The sequence below is a fragment of the Stigmatopora argus genome, chromosome 10 (genome assembly GCF_051989625.1).
Source record: "Stigmatopora argus isolate UIUO_Sarg chromosome 10, RoL_Sarg_1.0, whole genome shotgun sequence".
Classification (NCBI taxonomy): domain Eukaryota; kingdom Metazoa; phylum Chordata; class Actinopteri; order Syngnathiformes; family Syngnathidae; genus Stigmatopora; species Stigmatopora argus.
In genome coordinates this window covers 18,900,799-18,920,661 of record NC_135396.1, presented here as the reverse complement: position 1 = coordinate 18,920,661, position 19,863 = coordinate 18,900,799, and positions in this window count along the sequence as shown.

The following is a 19,863-nucleotide window of genomic DNA, read 5'->3' as shown; positions in this document are numbered from 1 at the left end:
GCATCATTCGAAGTGATAAATTAAGTTTTAATGAAAATTATCATACTCTGCCAAAACATGCTTTTCAGCCTCTGAAAAGCACATTTTGGCCATAAAAACTGAAAATGTCCCCTGCAACCAAACGAACTGTCGGAGACACAAATCTACAATGGACATAGTGTAAAATGGTCCAATTCAAGTAAGTTATTCATTTGGCATCATTCGAATGGATAGAAATCAAGTTTTAATGAAAATTATCATACTCTGCCAAAACGTGCTTTTCAGCCCCTGAAAAGCACATTTTGGCCATAAAAACTGAATATGTCCCCTGCAACCAAACGAACTGTCAGAGACACAAATCTACAATGGACATAGTGTAAAATGGTCCAATTCAAGTAAATTATTCATTTGGCATCATTCGAAGTGATAGAAATCAAGTTTTAATGAAAATTATCATACTCGGCCAAAACATGCTTTTCAGCCTCTGAAAAGCACATTTTGGCCATAAAAACTGAATATGTCCCCTGCAACCAAACGAACTGTCAGAGACACAAATCTACAATGGACATAGTGTAAAATGGTCCAATTCAAGTAAATTATTCATTTGGCATCATTCGAAGTGATAGAAATCAAGTTTTAATGAAAATTATCATACTCGGCCAAAACATGCTTTTTAGCCCCTGAAAAGCACATTTTGGCCATAAAAACTGAATATGTCCCCTGCAACCAAACGAACTGTCGGAGACACAAATCTACAATTGACATAGTGTAAAATGGTCCAATTCAAGTAAGTTATTCATTTGGCATCATTCGAATGGATAGAAATCAAGTTTTAATGAAAATTATCATACTCTGCCAAAACGTGCTTTTCAGCCCCTGAAAAGCACATTTTGGCCATAAAAACTGAATATGTCCCCTGCAACCAAACGAACTGTCGGAGACACAAATCTACAATGGACATAGTGTAAAATGGTCCAATTCAAGTAAGTTATTCATTTGGCATCAATCGAAGTGATAGAAATCAAGTTTTAATGAAAATTATCAAACTCGGCCAAAACATGCTTTTCAGCCCCTGAAAAGCACATTTTGGCCATAAAAACTGAATATGTCCCCTGCAACCAAACGAACTGTCAGAGACACAAATCTACAATGGACATAGTCTAAAATGGTCCAATTCAAGTAAGTTATTCATTTGGCATCATTCGAAGTGATAAATTAAGTTTTAATGAAAATTATCATACTCTGCCAAAACATGCTTTTCAGCCTCTGAAAAGCACATTTTGGCCATAAAAACTGAAAATGTCCCCTGCAACCAAACGAACTGTCGGAGACACAAATCTACAATGGATATAGTGTAAAATGGTCCAATTCAAGTAAGTTATTCATTTGGCATCATTCGAAGTGATGGAAATGAAGTTTTAATGAAAATTATCATACTCGGCCAAAACATGCTTTTCAGCCTCTGAAAAGCACATTTTGGCCATAAAAACTGAAAATGTCCCCTGCAACCAAACGAACTGTCGGAGACACAAATCTACAATGGACATAGTGTAAAATGGTCCAATTCAAGTAAGTTATTCATTTGGCATCATTCGAAGTGATAGAAATCAAGTTTTAATGAAAATTACCATACTCGGCCAAAACATGCTTTTCAGCCCCGAAAAGCACATTTTGGCCTTAAAAACTGAATATGTCCCCTGCAACCAAACGAACTGTCAGAGATACAAATCTACAATGGACATAGTGTAAAATGGTCCAATTCAAGCAAATTATTCATTTGGCATCATTCGAAGTGATAGAAATCAAGTTTTAATGAAAATTATCATACTCGGCCAAAACATGCTTTTCAGCCTCTGAAAAGCACATTTTGGCCATAAAAACTGAAAATGTCCCCTGCAACCAAACGAACTGTCGGAGACACAAATCTACAATGGACATAGTGTAAAATGGTCCAATTCAAGTAAGTTATTCATTTGGCATCATTCGAATGGATAGAAATCAAGTTTTAATGAAAATTATCATACTCTGCCAAAACGTGCTTTTCAGCCCCTGAAAAGCACATTTTGGCCATAAAAACTGAATATGTCCCCTGCAACCAAACGAACTGTCGGAGACACAAATCTACAATTGACATAGTGTAAAATGGTCCAATTCAAGTAAGTTATTCATTTGGCATCATTCGAAGTGATAGAAATCAAGTTTTAATGAAAATTATCATACTCGGCCAAAACATGCTTTTCAGCCCCTGAAAAGCACATTTTGGCCATAAAAACTGAATATGTCCCCTGCAACCAAACGAACTGTCAGAGACACAAATCTACAATGGACATAGTGTAAAATGGTCCAATTCAAGTAAGTTATTCATTTGGCATCATTCGAAGTGATAAATTAAGTTTTAATGAAAATTATCATACTCTGCCAAAACATGCTTTTCAGCCTCTGAAAAGCACATTTTGGCCATATAAACTGAAAATGTCCCCTGCAACCAAACGAACTGTCGGAGACACAAATCTACAATGGACATAGTGTAAAATGGTCCAATTCAAGTAAGTTATTCATTTGGCATCATTCGAAGTGATAGAAATTAAGTTTTAATGAAAATCATCATACTCGGCCAAAACATGCTTTTCAGCCTCTGAAAAGCACATTTTGGCCATAAAAACTGAAAATGTCCCCTGCAACCAAACGAACTGTCGGAGACACAAATCTACAATTGACATAGTGTAAAATGGTCCAATTCAAGTAAGTTATTCATTTGGCATCATTCGAAGTGATAGAAATCAAGTTTTAATGAAAATTATCATACTCGGCCAAAACATGCTTTTCAGCCCCTGAAAAGCACATTTTGGCCATAAAAACTGAATATGTCCCCTGCAACCAAACGAACTGTCAGAGACACAAATCTACAACGGACATAGTGTAAAATGGTCCAATTCAAGTAAGTTATTCATTTGGCATCATTCGAAGTGATAGAAATTAAGTTTTAATGAAAATTATCATACTCGGCCAAAACATGCTTTTCAGCCTCTGCAAAGCACATTTTGGCCATAAAAACTGAAAATGTCCCCTGCAACCAAACGAACTGTCGGAGACACAAATCTACAATGGACATAGTGTAAAATGGTCCAATTCAAGTAAGTTATTCATTTGGCATCAATCGAAGTGATAGAAATCAAGTTTTAATGAAAATTATCAAACTCGGCCAAAACATGCTTTTCAGCCCCTGAAAAGCACATTTTGGCCTTAAAAACTGAATATGTCCCCTGCAACCAAACGAACTGTCAGAGACAGAAATCTACAATGGACATAGTGTAAAATGGTCCAATTCAAGCAAATTATTCATTTGGCATCATTCGAAGTGATAGAAATCAAGTTTTAATGAAAATTATCATACTCGGCCAAAACATGCTTTTCAGCCTCTGAAAAGCACATTTTGGCCATAAAAACTGAAAATGTCCCCTGCAACCAAACGAACTGTCGGAGACACAAATCTACAATGGACATAGTGTAAAATGGTCCAATTCAAGTAAGTTATTCATTTGGCATCATTCGAATGGATAGAAATCAAGTTTTAATGAAAATTATCATACTCTGCCAAAACGTGCTTTTCAGCCCCTGAAAAGCACATTTTGGCCATAAAAACTGAATATGTCCCCTGCAACCAAACGAACTGTCGGAGACACAAATCTACAATTGACATAGTGTAAAATGGTCCAATTCAAGTAAGTTATTCATTTGGCATCATTCGAAGTGATAGAAATCAAGTTTTAATGAAAATTATCATACTCGGCCAAAACATGCTTTTCAGCCCCTGAAAAGCACATTTTGGCCATAAAAACTGAATATGTCCCCTGCAACCAAACGAACTGTCAGAGACACAAATCTACAATGGACATAGTGTAAAATGGTCCAATTCAAGTAAGTTATTCATTTGGCATCATTCGAAGTGATAAATTAAGTTTTAATGAAAATTATCATACTCTGCCAAAACATGCTTTTCAGCCTCTGAAAAGCACATTTTGGCCATATAAACTGAAAATGTCCCCTGCAACCAAACGAACTGTCGGAGACACAAATCTACAATGGACATAGTGTAAAATGGTCCAATTCAAGTAAGTTATTCATTTGGCATCATTCGAAGTGATAGAAATTAAGTTTTAATGAAAATCATCATACTCGGCCAAAACATGCTTTTCAGCCCCTGAAAAGCACATTTTGGCTATAAAAACTGAAAATGTCCCCTGCAACCAAACGAACTGTCGGAGACACAAATCTACAATGGACATAGTGTAAAATGGTCCAATTCAAGTAAGTTATTCATTTGGCATCATTCGAATGGATAGAAATCAAGTTTTAATGAAAATTATCATACTCTGCCAAAACGTGCTTTTCAGCCCCTGAAAAGCACATTTTGGCCATAAAAACTGAATTTGTCCCCTGCAACCAAACGAACTGTCAGAGACACAAATCTACAATGGACATAGTGTAAAATGGTCCAATTCAAGTAAATTATTCATTTGGCATCATTCGAAGTGATAGAAATCAAGTTTTAATGAAAATTATCATACTCGGCCAAAACATGCTTTTCAGCCTCTGAAAAGCACATTTTGGCCATAAAAACTGAAAATGTCCCCTGCAACCAAACGAACTGTCGGAGACACAAATCTACAATTGACATAGTGTAAAATGGTCCAATTCAATTAAGTTATTCATTTGGCATCATTCGAAGTGATAGAAATCAAGTTTTAATGAAAATTATCATACTCGGCCAAAACATGCTTTTCAGCCCCTGAAAAGCACATTTTGGCCATAAAAACTGAAAATGTCCCCTGCAACCAAACGAACTGTCGGAGACACAAATCTACAATGGACATAGTGTAAAATGGTCCAATTCAAGTAAGTTATTCATTTGGCATCATTCGAAGTGATGGAAATGAAGTTTTAATGAAAATTATCATACTCGGCCAAAACATGCTTTTCAGCCTCTGAAAAGCACATTTTGGCCATAAAAACTGAAAATGTCCCCTGCAACCAAACGAACTGTCGGAGACACAAATCTACAATGGACATAGTGTAAAATGGTCCAATTCAAGTAAGTTATTCATTTGGCATCATTCGAATGGATAGAAATCAAGTTTTAATGAAAATTATCATACTCTGCCAAAACGTGCTTTTCAGCCCCTGAAAAGCACATTTTGGCCATAAAAACTGAATATGTCCCCTGCAACCAAACGAACTGTCAGAGACACAAATCTACAATGGACATAGTGTAAAATGGTCCAATTCAAGTAAATTATTCATTTGGCATCATTCGAAGTGATAGAAATCAAGTTTTAATGAAAATTATCATACTCGGCCAAAACATGCTTTTCAGCCTCTGAAAAGCACATTTTGGCCATAAAAACTGAATATGTCCCCTGCAACCAAACGAACTGTCAGAGACACAAATCTACAATGGACATAGTGTAAAATGGTCCAATTCAAGTAAATTATTCATTTGGCATCATTCGAAGTGATAGAAATCAAGTTTTAATGAAAATTATCATACTCGGCCAAAACATGCTTTTTAGCCCCTGAAAAGCACATTTTGGCCATAAAAACTGAATATGTCCCCTGCAACCAAACGAACTGTCGGAGACACAAATCTACAATTGACATAGTGTAAAATGGTCCAATTCAAGTAAGTTATTCATTTGGCATCATTCGAATGGATAGAAATCAAGTTTTAATGAAAATTATCATACTCTGCCAAAACGTGCTTTTCAGCCCCTGAAAAGCACATTTTGGCCATAAAAACTGAATATGTCCCCTGCAACCAAACGAACTGTCGGAGACACAAATCTACAATGGACATAGTGTAAAATGGTCCAATTCAAGTAAGTTATTCATTTGGCATCAATCGAAGTGATAGAAATCAAGTTTTAATGAAAATTATCATACTCGGCCAAAACATGCTTTTCAGCCCCTGAAAAGCACATTTTGGCCATAAAAACTGAATATGTCCCCTGCAACCAAACGAACTGTCAGAGACACAAATCTACAATGGACATAGTCTAAAATGGTCCAATTCAAGTAAGTTATTCATTTGGCATCATTCGAAGTGATAAATTAAGTTTTAATGAAAATTATCATACTCTGCCAAAACATGCTTTTCAGCCTCTGAAAAGCACATTTTGGCCATAAAAACTGAAAATGTCCCCTGCAACCAAACGAACTGTCGGAGACACAAATCTACAATGGACATAGTGTAAAATGGTCCAATTCAAGTAAGTTATTCATTTGGCATCATTCGAAGTGATGGAAATGAAGTTTTAATGAAAATTATCATACTCGGCCAAAACATGCTTTTCAGCCTCTGAAAAGCACATTTTGGCCATAAAAACTGAAAATGTCCCCTGCAACCAAACGAACTGTCGGAGACACAAATCTACAATGGACATAGTGTAAAATGGTCCAATTCAAGTAAGTTATTCATTTGGCATCATTCGAAGTGATAGAAATCAAGTTTTAATGAAAATTACCATACTCGGCCAAAACATGCTTTTCAGCCCCGAAAAGCACATTTTGGCCTTAAAAACTGAATATGTCCCCTGCAACCAAACGAACTGTCAGAGATACAAATCTACAATGGACATAGTGTAAAATGGTCCAATTCAAGCAAATTATTCATTTGGCATCATTCGAAGTGATAGAAATCAAGTTTTAATGAAAATTATCATACTCGGCCAAAACATGCTTTTCAGCCTCTGAAAAGCACATTTTGGCCATAAAAACTGAAAATGTCCCCTGCAACCAAACGAACTGTCGGAGACACAAATCTACAATGGACATAGTGTAAAATGGTCCAATTCAAGTAAGTTATTCATTTGGCATCATTCGAATGGATAGAAATCAAGTTTTAATGAAAATTATCATACTCTGCCAAAACGTGCTTTTCAGCCCCTGAAAAGCACATTTTGGCCATAAAAACTGAATATGTCCCCTGCAACCAAACGAACTGTCGGAGACACAAATCTACAATTGACATAGTGTAAAATGGTCCAATTCAAGTAAGTTATTCATTTGGCATCATTCGAAGTGATAGAAATCAAGTTTTAATGAAAATTATCATACTCGGCCAAAACATGCTTTTCAGCCCCTGAAAAGCACATTTTGGCCATAAAAACTGAATATGTCCCCTGCAACCAAACGAACTGTCAGAGACACAAATCTACAATGGACATAGTGTAAAATGGTCCAATTCAAGTAAGTTATTCATTTGGCATCATTCGAAGTGATAAATTAAGTTTTAATGAAAATTATCATACTCTGCCAAAACATGCTTTTCAGCCTCTGAAAAGCACATTTTGGCCATATAAACTGAAAATGTCCCCTGCAACCAAACGAACTGTCGGAGACACAAATCTACAATGGACATAGTGTAAAATGGTCCAATTCAAGTAAGTTATTCATTTGGCATCATTCGAAGTGATAGAAATTAAGTTTTAATGAAAATCATCATACTCGGCCAAAACATGCTTTTCAGCCTCTGAAAAGCACATTTTGGCCATAAAAACTGAAAATGTCCCCTGCAACCAAACGAACTGTCGGAGACACAAATCTACAATTGACATAGTGTAAAATGGTCCAATTCAAGTAAGTTATTCATTTGGCATCATTCGAAGTGATAGAAATCAAGTTTTAATGAAAATTATCATACTCTGCCAAAACATGCTTTTCAGCCTCTGAAAAGCACATTTTGGCCATAAAAACTGAAAATGTCCCCTGCAACCAAACGAACTGTCGGAGACACAAATCTAAAATGGACATAGTGTAAAATGGTCCAATTCAAGTAAATTATTCATTTGGCATCATTCGAAGTGATAGAAATTAAGTTTTAATGAAAATTATCATACTCGGCCAAAACATGCTTTTCAGCCTCTGCAAAGCACATTTTGGCCATAAAAACTGAAAATGTCCCCTGCAACCAAACGAACTGTCGGAGACACAAATCTACAATGGACATAGTGTAAAATGGTCCAATTCAAGTAAGTTATTCATTTGGCATCAATCGAAGTGATAGAAATCAAGTTTTAATGAAAATTATCAAACTCGGCCAAAACATGCTTTTCAGCCCCTGAAAAGCACATTTTGGCCTTAAAAACTGAATATGTCCCCTGCAACCAAACGAACTGTCAGAGACAGAAATCTACAATGGACATAGTGTAAAATGGTCCAATTCAAGCAAATTATTCATTTGGCATCATTCGAAGTGATAGAAATCAAGTTTTAATGAAAATTATCATACTCGGCCAAAACATGCTTTTCAGCCTCTGAAAAGCACATTTTGGCCATAAAAACTGAAAATGTCCCCTGCAACCAAACGAACTGTCGGAGACACAAATCTACAATGGACATAGTGTAAAATGGTCCAATTCAAGTAAGTTATTCATTTGGCATCATTCGAATGGATAGAAATCAAGTTTTAATGAAAATTATCATACTCTGCCAAAACGTGCTTTTCAGCCCCTGAAAAGCACATTTTGGCCATAAAAACTGAATATGTCCCCTGCAACCAAACGAACTGTCGGAGACACAAATCTACAATTGACATAGTGTAAAATGGTCCAATTCAAGTAAGTTATTCATTTGGCATCATTCGAAGTGATAGAAATCAAGTTTTAATGAAAATTATCATACTCGGCCAAAACATGCTTTTCAGCCCCTGAAAAGCACATTTTGGCCATAAAAACTGAATATGTCCCCTGCAACCAAACGAACTGTCAGAGACACAAATCTACAATGGACATAGTGTAAAATGGTCCAATTCAAGTAAGTTATTCATTTGGCATCATTCGAAGTGATAAATTAAGTTTTAATGAAAATTATCATACTCTGCCAAAACATGCTTTTCAGCCTCTGAAAAGCACATTTTGGCCATATAAACTGAAAATGTCCCCTGCAACCAAACGAACTGTCGGAGACACAAATCTACAATGGACATAGTGTAAAATGGTCCAATTCAAGTAAGTTATTCATTTGGCATCATTCGAAGTGATAGAAATTAAGTTTTAATGAAAATCATCATACTCGGCCAAAACATGCTTTTCAGCCCCTGAAAAGCACATTTTGGCCATAAAAACTGAAAATGTCCCCTGCAACCAAACGAACTGTCGGAGACACAAATCTACAATGGACATAGTGTAAAATGGTCCAATTCAAGTAAGTTATTCATTTGGCATCATTCGAATGGATAGAAATCAAGTTTTAATGAAAATTATCATACTCTGCCAAAACGTGCTTTTCAGCCCCTGAAAAGCACATTTTGGCCATAAAAACTGAATTTGTCCCCTGCAACCAAACGAACTGTCAGAGACACAAATCTACAATGGACATAGTGTAAAATGGTCCAATTCAATTAAGTTATTCATTTGGCATCATTCGAAGTGATAGAAATCAAGTTTTAATGAAAATTATCATACTCGGCCAAAACATGCTTTTCAGCCCCTGAAAAGCACATTTTGGCCATAAAAACTGAATATGTCCCCTGCAACCAAACGAACTGTCAGAGACACAAATCTACAACGGACATAGTGTAAAATGGTCCAATTCAAGTAAGTTATTCATTTGGCATCATTCGAAGTGATAGAAATTAAGTTTTAATGAAAATTATCATACTCTGCCAAAACATGCTTTTCAGCCTCTGAAAAGCACATTTTGGCCATAAAAACTGAAAATGTCCCCTGCAACCAAACGAACTGTCGGAGACACAAATCTACAATGGACATAGTGTAAAATGGTCCAATTCAAGTAAGTTATTCATTTGGCATCATTCGAAGTGATAGAAATTAAGTTTTAATGAAAATTATCATACTCTGCCAAAACATGCTTTTCAGCCTCTGAAAAGCACATTTTGGCCATAAAAACTGAAAATGTCCCCTGCAACCAAACGAACTGTCGGAGACACAAATCTACAATGGACATAGTGTAAAATGGTCCAATTCAAGTAAATTATTCATTTGGCATCATTCGAAGTGATAGAAATTAAGTTTTAATGAAAATTATCATACTCGGCCAAAACATGCTTTTCAGCCTCTGCAAAGCACATTTTGGCCATAAAAACTGAAAATGTCCCCTGCAACCAAACGAACTGTCGGAGACACAAATCTACAATGGACATAGTGTAAAATGGTCCAATTCAAGTAAGTTATTCATTTGGCATCAATCGAAGTGATAGAAATCAAGTTTTAATGAAAATTATCAAACTCGGCCAAAACATGCTTTTCAGCCCCTGAAAAGCACATTTTGGCCTTAAAAACTGAATATGTCCCCTGCAACCAAACGAACTGTCAGAGACACAAATCTACAATGGACATAGTGTAAAATGGTCCAATTCAAGCAAATTATTCATTTGGCATCATTCGAAGTGATAGAAATCAAGTTTTAATGAAAATTATCATACTCGGCCAAAACATGCTTTTCAGCCTCTGAAAAGCACATTTTGGCCATAAAAACTGAAAATGTCCCCTGCAACCAAACGAACTGTCGGAGACACAAATCTACAATGGACATAGTGTAAAATGGTCCAATTCAAGTAAGTTATTCATTTGGCATCATTCGAATGGATAGAAATCAAGTTTTAATGAAAATTATCATACTCTGCCAAAACGTGCTTTTCAGCCCCTGAAAAGCACATTTTGGCCATAAAAACTGAATATGTCCCCTTTACCTAGATCATAGGCGCCGTTCAAAGCGGCTGCTAGTTGCAGTGGCTCCCTAAACCCTCACTCGTATTCTGTGTTTTTAGGGCTTTTTTAGAGCTTTTTTATTCTTTATTTTGACATTTTATTGTCTCTTAAGATTTTACTTGTTACTTTGCTTTATATATTATATTCCAAACTTTAATGTTTTAAAACTTTACTTTCAAGACTCTACTCCGAGACTCAAGTTGTGCGAGAGGCAGTCTTTGAGCTATTAGTTTAGTTTATCTTTTGGGAATTCTGGACATTATATTTTGACCCACTCAGCCATGCCTCCGCTGTCTTACACAAAGGATCAGCTGTTAGCGCTACGCAACACCTGGATTCCCCTGGACCTGGACCTGGACCTCCCCGCGGAGTTAAAGAGGAAGAGAAGAGGATGCAGAGCTGGACGAAAATGTCAGGAGAGAAAGCGACGCTTCAGACCCAGCATTCCATCTATTATTATGGGGAACGTAAGATCTCTCCCCAATAAGATGGAAGAGCTAACGGCGCTGACCAAACAACAACGACAATATCGGAATATCTGCATTATGTGCTTCACGGAGACCTGGCTGAATGAACTAATTCCGGACTCTCTCGTCTCCTTGGACGGTTTTCAGCTGGTGAGGGCGGACAGAGATGCTGAGGAGAGCGGTAGGAAGAAAGGGGGGGGACTAGCTGTTTTTATTAATAGTAGATGGTGCAGCCCCGGGCACATTACTGTGAAGGAGCGACTCTGCACTCGAGATATCGAGCTAGTAGCTGTTAGCATCAGGCCGTTTTACATCCCCCGGGAGTTCTCGCACGTTATCATAATAACTGCGTATATACGTCCCTCGGCCGATGCGACAGTCGCCCGCGAGCTGCTTCACGCCACTGTGTCCCGGCTGCAAACGTCACACCCCCAGTCTCTCTTTCTTATCTCTGGTGACTTTAACCATGCTCCCTTGGCTTCTACTCTCCCCACCTTCACTCAGTTTGTGAAGTGCCACACCAGGGAACAAAAAACTCTGGACCTGCTGTATGCTAACACAAAGGAGGCATACAGCTCAGTCCCCCTCCCCCCACTGGGCCGCTCAGACCACAACCTGGTCCATCTGATCCCCACCTACATCCCTATGGTGAGGAAAATAAAACCTACCACGAGGATCATACAAAGATGGACCGAGGACACCAGCATGGTACTGAGGGACTGTTTTGAGACCACCGACTGGGAGGTGCTGTGCAATTCACATTGTAATGACATTGACAGCTTGACCCACTGCATCACAGATTATATTAACTTCTGTGTTGAGAACATTGTACCCTCCAAGAAGGTCCGTTGTTTCTCCAACAATAAGCCGTGGGTCACCAGGGATCTAAGGGCCCTCCTGAACAAGAAGAAGAGGGCTTTTAGGTCTGGGGAGAAAGAGAGCCTGAAAATGGTCCAGAAGGAGCTGAAGAGAGAGATAAGGAAGGGTAAGACCATCTACAGGAGGAAGCTGGAGAACCAACTCCAGAGAGGCAACACCAAAGAGGTCTGGAGGAGCTTGAGGACTATTTCGGGCCATGGAGGCAACAGCGAGAGAGACCCGGAGTCTGGCGGCGGGGAGTGGGCCAATGAACTGAATCAGTTCTTTAACAGATTCAGTCCTGCCCCCACTCCCCTGACCCCCCAGACCAGAAGCAACGCTCCCCCCTCATTCTCCTCCTCCTCCTCTTCCTCCCCCTCTTCCACCGGTCTCTGCATTACTGTCGATCAGGTGATAAAACAGCTCAAGAAGATCGAGGCAAGGAAGGCTACCGGTCCAGACGGCCTCAGCTCCAGACTACTGAGAGAGTGTGCGGATCAGCTTGGTATAGTGATTCTGCATATTTTCAACCTCAGCCTCAGTCTGCAGAAGGTCCCCACCTTGTGGAAAACTTCCTGCGTGGTCCCAGTTCCTAAGACTGCGTACCCCAGGGAGCCAAACCACTTCAGGCCGGTAGCATTAACCTCTCACCTGATCAAGACATTGGAGAGAATCATCCTCAATCACCTCAGCCCCCTGATGAATGCAGAGCTGGACCCTCTGCAGTTCGCCTATCGTCCAGGCATTGGTGTGGAAGATGCTACCACCTACCTGATGCACAGGTCTCTTTCACACCTGGAGAACGCGGGAAGCACGCTGAGAATGATGTTTTTTGACCTCTCCAGTGCCTTCAACACCATTCAGCCGGTTCTACTGAGAGGGAAACTGGAAGAGGCTGGAGTAAGGAACCACCTAGCCGCATGGATCATCGACTTCCTCACTGACAGACCACAATATGTGAGACTCCAGGACTGTACGTCTGATGTGGTAGCTTGCAGCACGGGGGCCCCACAAGGCACAGTGCTCTCTCCACTCCTCTTCTCCCTCTACACATCGGACTTTAAACATAATACAGACACCTGCCACCTCCAGAAGTTCTCTGACGACACCGCTATTGTTGGACGAGTGACGGACGGGAACGACCTGGAGTACAGGGGAGTCATCACAGCCTTTGTTGACTGGTGTAGGCAAAACCACCTCTACATCAACACCAGTAAGACAAAGGAAATGGTCGTCGATTTTCGGAGGAATCCTCAACAGACCACTCAGGTGAACATCCAGGGTACAGACATTGAAATCGTGGAGAATTTTAAGTACCTGGGTGTTCACCTCAACAACAAACTAGACTGGTCCACAAACACAGATGCCCTGTACAAGAGGGGCCAGAGCCGCCTCTACCTACTGAGGAGTCTACGGTCCTTTGGAGTGTGCAGGACACTGCTGAGGACTTTCTACGACACTGTGGTGGCCTCTGCAGTGTTTTATGCAGTGCTTTGTTGGGGATCCGGGAGCACGGAGAGGGACAGGAACAGGCTGAATAAGCTGGTCAGGAGGGCCAGCTCTGTTCTGGGCTGTCCTTTGGACTCTGTGGAGGAAGTGGGAGAGCGGAGGATGCTGACCAGGATGATGTCCATCATGGACAGCACCTCCCACCCCCTGCATGAGTCTGTGGAGTCCCTCCGAAGCTCCTTTAGCAATAGACTGCGGCACCCTCATTGCAGGAAGGAGCGCTTCCGCAGATCCTTCCTCCCATCAGCTGTCAGGCTCTTTAACAAAAAAATGGCTTTGTGTTAAGACCTACCGTATGCATGCATGTACATTTATGTGTATGTATGTATGTATATATGTCCTAAGCAACACGCTTATTTGATTATATATTTATTCATGTATTTATTTCTTGACCTACTTATTACCTATCTATTACCTATCTATTTATGTCTAAAATGCCTTTCCTATTCCTGCATCCTCACCCTCTTGCCACTGGAACAACGAAATTTCCCGAATACGGGATGAATAAAGTTATCCAATCCAATCCAATCCAATCCAACCAAACGAACTGTCAGAGACACAAATCTACAACGGACATAGTGTAAAATGGTCCAATTCAAGTAAGTTATTCATTTGGCATCATTCGAAGTGATAGAAATTAAGTTTTAATGAAAATTATCATACTCTGCCAAAACATGCTTTTCAGCCTCTGAAAAGCACATTTTGGCCATAAAAACTGAAAATGTCCCCTGCAACCAAACGAACTGTCGGAGACACAAATCTACAATGGACATAGTGTAAAATGGTCCAATTCAAGTAAGTTATTCATTTGGCATCATTCGAAGTGATAGAAATCAAGTTTTAATGAAAATTATCATACTCTGCCAAAACATGCTTTTCAGCCTCTGAAAAGCACATTTTGGCCATAAAAACTGAAAATGTCCCCTGCAACCAAACGAACTGTCGGAGACACAAATCTACAATGGACATAGTGTAAAATGGTCCAATTCAAGTAAGTTATTCATTTGGCATCATTCGAAGTGATAGAAATTAAGTTTTAATGAAAATTATCATACTCTGCCAAAACATGCTTTTCAGCCTCTGAAAAGCACATTTTGGCCATAAAAACTGAAAATGTCCCCTGCAACCAAACGAACTGTTGGAGACACAAATCTACAATGGACATAGTGTAAAATGGTCCAATTCAAGTAAGTTATTCATTTGGCATCATTCGAAGTGATAGAAATTAAGTTTTAATGAAAATCATCATACTTGGCCAAAACATGCTTTTCAGCCCCTGAAAAGCACATTTTGGCCATAAAAACTGAATATGTCCCCTGCAACCAAACAAACTGTCGGAGACACAAATCTACAATGGACATAGTGTAAAATGGTCCAATTCAAGTAAGTTATTCATTTGGCATCAATCGAAGTGATAGAAATCAAGTTTTAATGAAAATTATCAAACTCGGCCAAAACATGCTTTTCAGCCCCTGAAAAGCACATTTTGGCCTTAAAAACTGAATATGTCCCCTGCAACCAAACGAACTGTCAGAGACACAAATCTACAATGGACATAGTGTAAAATGGTCCAATTCAAGCAAATTATTCATTTGGCATCATTCGAAGTGATAGAAATTAAGTTTTAATGAAAATTATCATACTCTGCCAAAACATGCTTTTCAGCCTCTGAAAAGCACATTTTGGCCATAAAAACTGAAAATGTCCCCTGCAACCAAACGAACTGTCGGAGACACAAATCTACAATGGACATAGTGTAAAATGGTCCAATTCAAGTAAGTTATTCATTTGGCATCATTCGAAGTGATAGAAATTAAGTTTTAATGAAAATCATCATACTTGGCCAAAACATGCTTTTCAGCCCCTGAAAAGCACATTTTGGCCATAAAAACTGAATATGTCCCCTGCAACCAAACAAACTGTCGGAGACACAAATCTACAATGGACATAGTGTAAAATGGTCCAATTCAAGTAAGTTATTCATTTGGCATCATTCGAAGTGATAGAAATCAAGTTTTAATGAAAATTATCATACTCGGCCAAAACATGCTTTTCAGCCTCTGAAAAGCACATTTTGGCCATAAAAACTGAATATGTCCCCTGCAACCAAACGAACTGTCAGAGATACAAATCTACAATGGACATAGTGTAAAATGGTCCAATTCAAGTAAATTATTCATTTGGCATCATTCGAAGTGATAGAAATTAAGTTTTAATGAAAATTATCATACTCGGCCAAAACATGCTTTTCAGCCTCTGAAAAGCACATTTTGGCCATAAAAACTGAAAATGTCCCCTGCAACCAAACGAACTGTCGGAGACACAAATCTACAATGGACATAGTGTAAAATGGTCCAATTCAAGTAAGTTATTCATTTGGCATCAATCGAAGTGATAGAAATCAAGTTTTAATGAAAATTATCAAACTCGGCCAAAACATGCTTTTCAGCCTCTGAAAAGCACATTTTGGCCATAAAAACTGAAAATGTCCCCTGCAACCAAACGAACTGTCGGAGACACAAATCTACAATGGACATAGTGTAAAATGGTCCAATTCAAGTAAGTTATTCATTTGGCATCATTCGAAGTGATAGAAATTAAGTTTTAATGAAAATCATCATACTTGGCCAAAACATGCTTTTCAGCCCCTGAAAAGCACATTTTGGCCATAAAAACTGAATATGTCCCCTGCAACCAAACAAACTGTCGGAGACACAAATCTACAATGGACATAGTGTAAAATGGTCCAATTCAAGTAAGTTATTCATTTGGCATCATTCGAAGTGATAGAAATCAAGTTTTAATGAAAATTATCATACTCGGCCAAAACATGCTTTTCAGCCTCTGAAAAGCACATTTTGGCCATAAAAACTGAAAATGTCCCCTGCAACCAAACGAACTGTCGGAGACACAAATCTACAATGGACATAGTGTAAAATGGTCCAATTCAAGTAAGTTATTCATTTGGCATCATTCGAAGTGATAGAAATCAAGTTTTAATGAAAATTATCATACTCGGCCAAAACATGCTTTTCAGCCTCTGAAAAGCACATTTTGGCCATAAAAACTGAAAATGTCCCCTGCAACCAAACGAACTGTCGGAGACACAAATCTACAATGGACATAGTGTAAAATGGTCCAATTCAAGTAAGTTATTCATTTGGCATCATTCGAATGGATAGAAATCAAGTTTTAATGAAAATTATCATACTCTGCCAAAACGTGCTTTTCAGCCCCTGAAAAGCACATTTTGGCCATAAAAACTGAATATGTCCCCTGCAACCAAACGAACTGTAAGAGACACAAATCTACAATGGACATAGTGTAAAATGGTCCAATTCAAGTAAATTATTCATTTGGCATCATTCGAAGTGATAGAAATCAAGTTTTAATGAAAATTATCATACTCGGCCAAAACATGCTTTTCAGCCTCTGAAAAGCACATTTTGGCCATAAAAACTGAAAATGTCCCCTGCAACCAAACGAACTGTCGGAGACACAAATCTACAATGGACATAGTGTAAAATGGTCCAATTCAAGTAAGTTATTCATTTGGCATCATTCGAATGGATAGAAATCAAGTTTTAATGAAAATTATCATACTCTGCCAAAACGTGCTTTTCAGCCCCTGAAAAGCACATTTTGGCCATAAAAACTGAATATGTCCCCTGCAACCAAACGAACTGTAAGAGACACAAATCTACAATGGACATAGTGTAAAATGGTCCAATTCAAGTAAATTATTCATTTGGCATCATTCGAAGTGATAGAAATCAAGTTTTAATGAAAATTATCATACTCGGCCAAAACATGCTTTTCAGCCTCTGAAAAGCACATTTTGGCCATAAAAACTGAAAATGTCCCCTGCAACCAAACGAACTGTCGGAGACACAAATCTACAATTGACATAGTGTAAAATGGTCCAATTCAAGTAAGTTATTCATTTGGCATCATTCGAAGTGATAGAAATCAAGTTTTAATGAAAATTATCATACTCGGCCAAAACATGCTTTTCAGCCCCTGAAAAGCACATTTTGGCCATAAAAACTGAATATGTCCCCTGCAACCAAACGAACTGTCAGAGACACAAATCTACAACGGACATAGTGTAAAATGGTCCAATTCAAGTAAGTTATTCATTTGGCATCATTCGAAGTGATAGAAATTAAGTTTTAATGAAAATTATCATACTCTGCCAAAACATGCTTTTCAGCCTCTGAAAAGCACATTTTGGCCATAAAAACTGAAAATGTCCCCTGCAACCAAACGAACTGTCGGAGACACAAATCTACAATGGACATAGTGTAAAATGGTCCAATTCAAGTAAGTTATTCATTTGGCATCATTCGAAGTGATAGAAATCAAGTTTTAATGAAAATTATCATACTCGGCCAAAACATGCTTTTCAGCCTCTGAAAAGCACATTTTGGCCATAAAAACTGAATATGTCCCCTGCAACCAAACGAACTGTCAGAGACACAAATCTACAATGGACATAGTGTAAAATGGTCCAATTCAAGTAAGTTATTCATTTGGCATCATTCGAAGTGATAGAAATCAAGTTTTAATGAAAATTATCATACTCGGCCAAAACATGCTTTTTAGCCCCTGAAAAGCACATTTTGGCCATAAAAACTGAATATGTCCCCTGCAACCAAACGAACTGTCAGAGACACAAATCTACAATGGACATAGTGTAAAATGGTCCAATTCAAGTAAGTTATTCATTTGGCATCATTTGAAGTGATAGAAATTAAGTTTTAATGAAAATTATCATACTCTGCCAAAACATGCTTTTCAGCCTCTGAAAAGCACATTTTGGCCATAAAAACTGAAAATGTCCCCTGCAACCAAACGAACTGTTGGAGACACAAATCTACAATGGACATAGTGTAAAATGGTCCAATTCAAGTAAGTTATTCATTTGGCATCATTCGAAGTGATAGAAATTAAGTTTTAATGAAAATCATCATACTTGGCCAAAACATGCTTTTCAGCCCCTGAAAAGCACATTTTGGCCATAAAAACTGAATATGTCCCCTGCAACCAAACAAACTGTCGGAGACACAAATCTACAATGGACATAGTGTAAAATGGTCCAATTCAAGTAAGTTATTCATTTGGCATCATTCGAAGTGATAGAAATTAAGTTTTAATGAAAATTATCATACTCGGCCAAAACATGCTTTTCAGCCTCTGAAAAGCACATTTTGGCCATAAAAACTGAAAATGTCCCCTGCAACCAAACGAACTGTCGGAGACACAAATCTACAATGGACATAGTGTAAAATGGTCCAATTCAAGTAAGTTATTCATTTGGCATCAATCGAAGTGATAGAAATCAAGTTTTAATGAAAATTATCAAACTCGGCCAAAACATGCTTTTCAGCCCCTGAAAAGCACATTTTGGCCTTAAAAACTGAATATGTCCCCTGCAACCAAACGAACTGTCAGAGACACAAATCTACAATGGACATAGTGTAAAATGGTCCAATTCAAGCAAATTATTCATTTGGCATCATTCGAAGTGATAGAAATCAAGTTTTAATGAAAATTATCATACTCGGCCAAAACATGCTTTTCAGCCTCTGAAAAGCACATTTTGGCCATAAAAACTGAAAATGTCCCCTGCAACCAAACGAACTGTTGGAGACACAAATCTACAATGGACATAGTGTAAAATGGTCCAATTCAAGTAAGTTATTCATTTGGCATCATTCGAAGTGATAGAAATTAAGTTTTAATGAAAATCATCATACTTGGCCAAAACATGCTTTTCAGCCCCTGAAAAGCACATTTTGGCCATAAAAACTGAATATGTCCCCTGCAACCAAACAAACTGTCGGAGACACAAATCTACAATGGACATAGTGTAAAATGGTCCAATTCAAGTAAGTTATTCATTTGGCATCAATCGAAGTGATAGAAATCAAGTTTTAATGAAAATTATCAAACTCGGCCAAAACATGCTTTTCAGCCCCTGAAAAGCACATTTTGGCCTTAAAAACTGAATATGTCCCCTGCAACCAAACGAACTGTCAGAGACACAAATCTACAATGGACATAGTGTAAAATGGTCCAATTCAAGCAAATTATTCATTTGGCATCATTCGAAGTGATAGAAATTAAGTTTTAATGAAAATTATCATACTCTGCCAAAACATGCTTTTCAGCCTCTGAAAAGCACATTTTGGCCATAAAAACTGAAAATGTCCCCTGCAACCAAACGAACTGTCGGAGACACAAATCTACAATGGACATAGTGTAAAATGGTCCAATTCAAGTAAGTTATTCATTTGGCATCATTCGAAGTGATAGAAATT